This window comes from Plectropomus leopardus, chromosome 16, assembly GCF_026936395.1.
Source record: "Plectropomus leopardus strain MGB_pleo_1.0 chromosome 16, ASM2693639v1, whole genome shotgun sequence".
Taxonomy (NCBI): domain Eukaryota; kingdom Metazoa; phylum Chordata; class Actinopteri; order Perciformes; family Serranidae; genus Plectropomus; species Plectropomus leopardus.
In genome coordinates this window covers 16,413,009-16,423,044 of record NC_142191.1, presented here as the reverse complement: position 1 = coordinate 16,423,044, position 10,036 = coordinate 16,413,009, and the positions used below count along the sequence as shown (strand labels likewise).

The following is a 10,036-nucleotide window of genomic DNA, read 5'->3' as shown; positions in this document are numbered from 1 at the left end:
TGTGGGCCGGAGAGCGTCTGCTGGGAGGGTTGGTTCAATCATTAAGACACCCGTGAACATCTAAAAATAACTGGATTCTGTGCAGACCCTTACAGCTAAAAACAATTTTAAAGCATGTGGTAAAACATAATCCATGTCAGGCAGTTTTTCCTCAGATACTGACAGGACTAATCAAAGACAGACTGAGAAAATTGCAGTTGGAGTTGTGTGGAAAAATGTCGTGGTGTGTGAAGATTTGTAGTTGCTTTTATTTAGGAGAAAGTTGTAAACAATATAGATATTCTGTGGGAAATGATTATTCAAGTGCAACAATATGTACTTGACAGTGAAGTTTAGCACACACAGTATAGAGCAGTTAGCTGTCTGACGTTTGACTATCTTTACCATTGTTTATGTCCACATTGATGTGGTTGTAGTGCTAAAACAGAAATAAATTGGAGCTCCAAATGTGCATTTGACATTCAAAGATAATTCAAAGTAAAAGAAATAATTCAACATTTTTGGAAATACTTGAGAGCTAGATCAATACCAGTCTCATGTGTATACAGTAAATTTTAAGGCCCAGACACACCAAACTGACATCAAAAAAGTAGTGGCGCTGAAGGTCAACTGTTGTATCACCTCATGTCGCCTGTGTCTCAGAAAGTTGCATCTGAACACACTGCAAAGACTACAGCCAAAAGCCATAACTCTGCATACCAGCAGGTGGCGTTTGTCTGTATTTGTCATTTAAAAAGGGAAACCAGAAGACGCTAGTTAGCCAGTTAATACCTTAACAACACAACCCAATCCTGAAAGAACAAAAGATATTTATTGTGTGCTACCAAACAATAACACAATTGCAATCTGTTTTTGGTAAAGTGCTCAAAAGCTAAAAACAATATGTTAACAAGTTTGTTTCTGATCTTACGTCCTCTTTAGTTTAGCCTTATGTTCGGTCTTCTCACTTTTTTTTCTCTTCTCTTGCACTGATCTGAACTGCCTGTCAGAGAAATTCCTCTGTTGGCTCTGCAACTAATTCAACATGTCAAATCCACCAAAATACAGGTGACAAACTTCAATTAGTGCCAACAGTGTGTGACATGAAGTGTCACAGTTCAAACAAATTCTACCTGTCAATGCTGGTGGACCTCTAAAGCTTACTAATTCACATATAGTATCTTGTTTGTTTAATTAGCTAAAAAACACAACAACAAAAAAAAACCCTGAACATTAAAAAGGTGTTGTTTTTGAAGGATTTATTTATCTTAGAGCCGCGATGTGGCATTTTTGCAAAAGTTTTTGAATGGATTCAACAAAATAGAAATAATCAGTTAGTAAAACCTTGTTCCCAACATCCCAAAAACTCACTAACACCTACGAATGTCTGGCTTTTGTTTTAATGGGAAAGGTTACAATCAGCCTTCACTCTCAGGGAAAATGACTTTGCAGTTGTCACAGGTATTTATCAGCTCCAAGTCCGATCAGCTTTGGTCGGCAGTGATGAAAATATGACAACCGGGTGACGGCACTACTTTTAGTCCCTTTGGCAGCTTGATGCAATGACATGCTGCCACAAAATACCATCCATCTCTGTTGAGGCAGCTCTCATATGAATTTTTTCCAGCCCATTTGTAACGTCAAACATCACACACCAGAGAAATGAACAGACATGCATACTGGTCTACCGCAGAGATGTTTGCGTGACTCTGGTCTACTGGTAGTGGGAAATCCGTCTATTACCTATTTGGGTTTTTCCATTCACCATACAAACATGAGAATGGTATTGATCTTAAAATCTTATTTTCAGCAAGAAAGCTAACATGCGTATTTCCCAAAATGTAGAACTGGTGCATAAAATGTTTTTGTAAAATTGCCTTTATTTAATGTATGTCAGCACTGAGAGATGGGAGACGGAGAGAGAAAGAAAGAGCCAATGACGTGCAGTTGCCAAGTGGAATTTGCAAGGTCACAGTTACATTGTGCATCCAATAGGACACCCTTACTGTGCTGTGGGAGAAGAAACTCTGTGGTGAATGAACTTTGAGAAACATTAGAAGAATTGTTTTCTGTACACGCTTACAATAGACTGTCTGACTTTGCACAACCCAAAGCCCCAGCTGGATCGCAAGTTAACACTTTGTAAATATAATGTCAGTTAAGTTTTGGCTTCTCATCCACAATCCTGAAGGATCCAACCATGTTTGGCATCATGCAGCTGGTTAGTAGAGACTGGAGCAGGGATGGTTACTTCCCAGTGACATCAGCCTGCACAAAACAAGAATCCAATTTCATTAAAAAGCACCACAGGGAAAAGAGAACCAACACAGAAAGCAACAGTCTGTGATTGGCTTAAACTTCGTCAGTTTAAGCATGACTGACATCTTCCAATACAGCATGTACTGACCTTTAAAGTGGCTGCCATGAATAGCTGCTCTTTAAAGAATAATTGTCTATCTGATCCTTTTCTTTTCAAGAATGGTGATAATTCTGTTCAGTGGTGAGACAATCTAATCTCTCCACCACTGGGGCCACAGATCCCAGCAAACCTTTGGATCAAAGCCTACCAGGGACTCCTCAACATGGTGTCCCTTGATCGCCTTTTCTATCACAAAAACAAAATGCCCCCAAAGAGTGTGTGAACTGCCCACTCTGGGAGAAATGTTAAAGAGACTTTAATGCATTGAACGGCGTAAGTAGAGTTGCTCGACACTTGTCTTTGACACACAGCCGCTGTCGCTGTCTCCCCTCTGTGTGTGTGAGGCAATGGTCTTCAAGGATGGGTGGTCCGTCTAGGGCTGAAATCGGACGTGTGCGTAGGGGTGTGTGAGCTCCCTTTGTGTCAGGGGAGAGGGGTCTTTGTTCTCTTAACCAGGGAGGTGGGACCAACAGATTAAGCCTTTAGAAGTGCAACCGACCACCATGAGGGCATGCCACAAGGGAGAATGTGTTTGCATTTTGGTGTATATGTGTGTGTGTGTGTGTGTGTGTGTGTGTGTGTGTGTACATCTGTGCGTGTTTATATGTCTGTGTGCATGTATTGTATGTGTTTGTATGCATGTGCAGTGTGTGTTGTAGAATATGTGCACAAGTAGTAAAAGAAAAAAAAAGGAAAATAAAAAGAATCCAACAGAGAGAAAGAGAGAAAAAGTCAGCGTGGACATTTGTACCAATTTGCATGTGAATTAGCATGAGTTAGTGAGAATCTGATGCAGGTCAGCGGGTCAATAGTTCTTATCCATCTGTCCTTCTGATGGCATGCCTCCCAGGTCAGTTTGATTCCTCTGTGAGGGAGCTAATCTCACCCCAGTGCTCAGTGAGCCTCTACAGCGTCCTCTGATCTGCTCCTTCAAACCCCTCTGCTACACACTAACACACACACACACACACACACACACACACACACACACACAACAAAATGGTCCTGAGCTGAATGGAGGAGGGAGTCACACACACAAACAGATGGAAAGTTAAGATACTAGTTGTATGTAGTATTCAAATTATTTACCTTAAAAGCTCCAAAATAAAATATGTTCATTTCTCTTAAATTAGGTGCAAACAATAGTTCTTATGTGTTTGCAATCATGTGACTACACTGATGCATGAAATTCAGATAGAGGGCCTGAAGTGAGATATCCGTATGCTGTGTGAACTGGACAGAGAGAGACATGATTATAAAGTGTTGGATGAACCTGCAGGCAGCAGGTATTGTCAGAAAAATGAAACTCATGTTGGCTGTGATCCATGTAAAACAAAACATTTTTTTCCCACAACTTGAATTTTTTGTCTGGTGTGGACACAATCATCGTTACATATTACCTTGTCCTCCAGATATCTTAACATTGGGCTTCTAAAGTTACACAGCGAGCCCATGAAAGTGCACAAGAGTCTAGTGCATTAGAAATATTATTTGCGTGGTTGGGCCCATGACTAAAACGTCTGCGGCCTTGTTTTTGGCAGGGTGGGTGAGTACAATTGTCTTTTATATTTCAACTCTGTTGCATGGATGCACCGTTGTCAGGCTAATGTTAGCTAACTTTAGCTACATTTTTTCTGGTGAAGCATCTTTAAAAATCTAGGTCGTGGCTAAAAAGTGTAAGAAGTTGTCACAGCATGTTGTAATTGCATCCAACTTGAGGCATATTCAACACAACTCCTAAACATTAATGTTTTTGTTGTTTTTAATTAGTTGACTCCAGTTCTACAGACTGAAGACGGAGGTTTTTGATCCTAATCTGCAGCTGTTTTCTTTTACTTCCCCTAAATCCTACCATTTTGGGGACTTTAAGTGCTCTTTTTTTCACAATTTGATTGATTGGAACAACAGACTATAAAATAATGGATGTAAATACCGTGATGCCCCACACTGTTTTGTGTACTCCTGTTTTGGTGCCTTGAGTTTGGCATTTTGGCTGTCACCATTTTAGTTTTTTGGAGCCACAAGTGACCATGTTTGTGTGAGAAGATGGCGCTTTGGGGGAGCGAAGGGTGGATCTGACATAAAAGCAGAGGGCACAATTGGCAGACAACATGTGACTCAAAAATCACCCCTGTACAGTTAAAAAAAAGTGTTGCAAATAGCTATAGAGACCAAAACATTTTTTGTGCCACGCTGTAAACATGTTTATTTCTGCTGTAAAGTTGGGCATTTTAACATGGGGTCTATGGGAATTTAATGACTTTTGGAGTCAGCCTCAAGTGACCATTAGAGGAACTGCAGTTTTTGGCACTTTGGCATTGGCTTCCTTTTTCAGTCGTGAAGGGTGCTGCTTGATTGGAACAACTGGAATCATCCTAAATTATAGACATTTGTGCAATGTTGGTTGTCTTTGCCTCCAGTTACCTGCCCTCCATTTAAACAGTCTACCAGTATGACATCATATGTGAAGAGGCTATGAGTAGATGTTAATATTTCTATAATAATATTTTTGTTCAAGCATCATGTGGGCAAACGCCACCTGATAAGGACCCTTAAAATACTGTTATAAAGCTGTCAGTGACAGTCAAGCATCCCTAACTGTTGTCTGAATTTCCTCTCACTCCCGCTGTCCTGTGTGGTGCATTTTGTCTTTATAGACACCAAGCAGGTTACAACATATGCAAGGAATTATTTTTAAATACTGTTTGACCCATGTCTGCAGAGAGCAAAGCTTTGGGGAATAGGACAAGTACACCATCTGTGGTGTAGTCCTTCATCAGTCCTCTATCTCATGAAACAGCCTGACCTCCTCCTCCTCCTCCTCCTCCTCCTCCTCTCTAGCTCTTGTTCCCCCTCTCTCTCGTTCTTCAGATTTCTCCCTTCCCTGTGTTCCTCCGTCTGTCATGGCGGCTGTCTGAACAAACAAACACACGAGGGTCCACGGCGAGCCAGACGGCGTGATGTGGGATTGTTTGCTTTGGTTGCTCCCGTGCGGGAGAAAGTTTTCTTAAGAGGCACACAGAGGTCTGGAGCTCAACTGAGACCACAAAACAAATATTTACCCTCCTGCCTCCAGCGCCGGGGCCCTTTCCTCTCTTCCTTGGACAAGGAACAAGAGAATGGATCCACTTTCGGTTCCGAAGAGAGGAAGAGATGCGGTCCACAGTTACAGGGAGGCCTGACTCTCAGTTTATGGGCTGCAATGGGTTTTTGAGATGATCAATTGATGCAGTTAATCCTGAACTCAATGTGAAACAATTGTACAGCAAATCTTGTGGTTACGCGTTTTCTCGACTCTAAAATACAGAACAACAGGGCTGTAATATATATTTTTTTTACAGTCTCTAACCTCTTTCACCCAGTGATCCCCCCCGACAACCTTGCCAGTCCTGCCATGCTCTCACTCTCCTGTTTAGAGTCTCTACTCCTTTCATGCCTTCCTGGTATGATCAAACAGAAATCTACAGATATCACTGTCCCTCCAATTCAGCCATTAGGCTCAGCCTCCATCTGAATTTAAAGTGTTTCTCCCAGCGCTCCCCTGCCTATAAATATGCACATGTTTGACTGCGGGGTCAGCAAGGACGACAGGAACTGGGCAGAAATGCCTACTTCCTGGAGGAGATGGGCGCAGCAGGGGGGCTCTACCAATCATGCGTCAGCACAGAGACATTCTCGGATGCACGCCGTCACACATCAGAGATGAACAATAAAGCGGGTAGGTGAGCGAGAGGGCGCTCACAGGAAGTGGATGATTTCACTTGTTGAGGTGTGAGGCCTGCGATGGACAGATATGCAGGTGTTAATATCCTGCAGAAGGGAAGTAGTTGTACGCTTTACTGACCTCCACTGAGCAGGGGGGTTGTCCCCAGCGTGGGCGCAGAATTCTTAATGCCTAGTTCTTCTTCAGACTACGCTGAGCGGCTGGAGACAATACTGGAGCAGTATTATCTATTTTTTAGTGGAACTATGAAAATATATTTTTTAGCTTCATATATATTAACAGATATACATAGCATATAACAAAAGCTATGGAAACACTGCTTTGTTTATGCTTAAGACAAAGTACACGAGGCTCAGAAAACAGCAAGATCACCTGTAGAACTATAGCGCCCTCTTGTGCTACATAATGGTTAATCACTTGGACAGGATATTTTAAGCAGCTTTGGCACACCAAGGAGAGAAATTACTTTTAGGGAGAAGTTATATTTTCATTTCACCATTTTAACATGATTCATCATTTGCATCTCTTTGTAAACCAAGAATTTATGAACAATGTTTGTGTTTGTCTTGCCTCTGATGTACAGTAAGGTGTATCCCTCCGTCTATCCAACATCCACACTTCATTGATCCTTGCATCTGAAACCTTCTTCACAACCATCATCCTTTATGATATTATTTTTCTGTTCTCATTGATACTTTTCTTTTTTTTTTTACCTTGGCTGCTCTCACAAAATTAAGACTTTATATTCATTTCTGATTAAGAATGACTCAGTACCACCAGTTCCCCGTCTATGCTCTCCTCAAAGCCACCAGATCTCATTGAGAAAAAAAGTCATTTTAACTTACTGTATATGGGAACTGTTTGTCTCCCGCTGCTTCAATCAGTCTTTAGACAACAGTTATTGTAAAAAAGGCAAAGTCTCTGTGGCCTCTCTCACAGTGCCTAATCATGCTGTGTGCATGCTCACTATGTATGCCCACTCTGGACATGCCCCCCAGCACAACAGTGAGAGCAGCAGAGGACTGTTAACTTCAACTTCACAGAGCAGAGGGATATTGGACATTTTGTTGACTTTTCATGGTTTGCATCCATAGAAAATCATAAGTTCAATGTGCTTTTAAGATATGTTACACAGTTAAGTGTTTGCTCTCTAATTATGTTACAATTGCGTATTTTTTCCTAATTAGTCTGTTGTTACAGAACCACACACATACACACAAACACATACACATGCACACACACGGACAAATTGGGCTTCTTCTGATAAAGTCTGAAAATCAAGAACTGGACTCTGCCTTTTTTCATCCTACTCATCTGACCACTGATAGTGTCCTGACCTGACACCCTGAGACAATTGCTACCACACAGCCAGATACATACTTTCACAGTTATTTTGTTATTGTGTGACTGTGGTGAATCCAAACTCACCCTTTTTAAACACCAAAGTCACACAATAATACAAACTAACTAACTGATTGTTGAATGTTAAATCACTGCTTTTCTCAATGGAGAAGATCGCTTTCTGAATTAAGTCATAAAAGTACTCTCAATATGGCACTTAAACTGATATTGTTTTTTTAAGGTGGCTTAAATTGGTTCTGTTGTTGACCCCACCACAGCAGTACATTACTTAGCATCTATGTTGGTCTCCAGTCTGCTTCTCCAAACTGGGGCCGTGCCAGCTGACATCTACTGTTTGTAAAATACTGTCTTTGGATAAGTACCCCATCCTGACTTAAAAAATTTCAACTATCCCTTCAAACAACTAAGCTAATAATAACATCTTTATATAGATGCATTTAGCGTAACCTAGCCATCTGTTAAACATCAAGCTCAAACTGTAAAAACAAAAACTTGACTCTCCCAAAGAATAAAATACATAATACACGACTCAACTATGAAATACTGCTACTTCTTTTCATCATTTTTTTTTTTCACATAGAGCTTTTAGCAGCGTTTTTGATGGTTTAAAACTGGGGTGGGGAACCTCCGGCCTCCGGGCCGTGTACTGAACACGAGAACATTTGATCCGGTCCACCACGCAATTCTAAAAATACATATAAAAACTCAGGAGAAAAATGTCGACAGCATTAGTTTTCTCAGATAACTGACTGCTATGCATGTCCGAGTCAGGTTCAGGGTCAGTGAATACAACACGTGAGGTTACGTGAGGTTACGTGCGGTTACGTGCCATCGCGCGATAACATCGGGATTGATTGACAAGAAAAGGAAGGTGGATGCAGGATGCCGCGTTTTCCAGGAGAAATTTAGAAATTTTTATTTATTTGTCGAAGCAAAAGGCAAGACACTTTAACTAGTTTGTGGCGCCGGCAGTGATGAAAAAGACCAAACTTGAGCGTCATTACAGCTGGAAACAAAGTGGACGAGTTTACAGGACAAATACTTTTGGATAAAATGAACGGTCTTCGTCGGAGTTGGGGTGTCCAACAATCAGCTTTCTGAAGACCGCAGACTGACAGAGACAGTGTCAGGAGGACAAGTTTTGTGGTGAGTGAATTAATAGCTAAAAAGCTGAAACCTCGTGCAATGGAGTTTAATTTACCTGTAATAACCGTGAAACCGTGATAACTGGTTTTTCATAAATCTATAATCGTTGCATCATATGTGTTCATAAATTTAGTGTGGCCCTCAGAGGACTACATAAAAAAATGAAATGGCCCTTGATAGGAAAAAGGTTCCCTACCGCTGGTTTAAAACCATTCTAACATTAACAATGAAATATAAAGTGCAACTTTGTGCAGAAGTTTGAATCTGAATATGTAGAATAACAAAGGAATTAAAATTCTCGTGTAATATACTGAATATAACTCAGCATTCAATGTAGCACATAGATCAGAACTTCAAATGCAACATAAAATAATAGCATCTCTAATATAAAATGTACAATAGAGCACAGTATAGTTGACATGGCGTCTTGAGGTGCACAGAACTGAAGCTCTGGGCAAATATTACACCTGATGCCAAGTTAGCTCAATTGAAAACAATATTTAGGGGGAGGCAAGCTCTACTAACTGTGCTGTTCAGGTGACGTGCTGCTCATCTGTAGTTCCATATCTTTTCACAGCATGTTACAAAAAGTTTAGTTTAGCGTTTAAGTAATGATTAAGGCTACTTGATCATATAGTATCCTATTTTCTTGGATCTGGGATTATCTATTATTTCTGCCACTATAACACTAACACCAATACTGATGCGGAGTATTTGAGATTAACCATTTAATCTCTTAACCAAATTGTAGGAAGATTGTTTTTGTTTCTTACAATTTTCAAAAGTAATCCAGTCAGAGCAGTCCACTCATAGAAAGTTTGTGTTTTAACTTTTATAAAACTGGCTGCTGTTTGGAATTATATCCTAAATGTTCAAAATACAGTGAAGCACAATAGCTTTAAGCTGTGGCAGAGGTACTGCACAGTTCATTTACATGCAGTAACCAGAGCTGGATTCCTCAGGCACCAGAGGGGCATTTTTTTTCTAGGGTGGTATTCGTCCTTCAACTGCCGATCCAGGGTTCATCGAGCCCTGCTGATTTGTCCTTCGACAAGATCAGGGAAGCTGTTCTGTAATTAATCCTGACCTCTGGTCACCCTGGAGGGTGGCAGACAAGATGAAACTTCCCTACTGGGATCAATAAAGTACCTTGAGGAAAAAGAGCAAAGTACTGTACAGCAGCTAATAACTGTTTCGTCCACTAGGTGTCAGCTCAGTTTTACTGTAGAACTGCAGAGACTACAGCCGGAGTAATGAAATTACTGCTTAAGAGCTAAAAAAGAATAAATACTCTGCTTTAAGTCCAGTGTAATGCTGCACTGTTAGAGGTGTTTGGTAATTACATAGAATGACGCATCCACTGATTTTTTTATTTTGTGTTTAGTTTTATTTATTTTTTTTTATCT

General features: G+C 40.6%; 1 long non-coding RNA gene across 1 annotated transcript; it reads right to left on the bottom strand.

Annotated features, from left to right (window-relative positions):
• Positions 1–931: 931 nt before the first annotated feature.
• LOC148186862 (uncharacterized) lies at positions 932–5,987 on the bottom strand. The gene is made up of 3 exons (XR_015779216.1): positions 5,748–5,987; positions 5,461–5,595; positions 932–2,247 (listed from the first exon to the last, which is right to left on the bottom strand). It is a non-coding gene; the product is annotated as an uncharacterized LOC148186862 (long non-coding RNA).
• Positions 5,988–10,036: the final 4,049 nt, after the last annotated feature.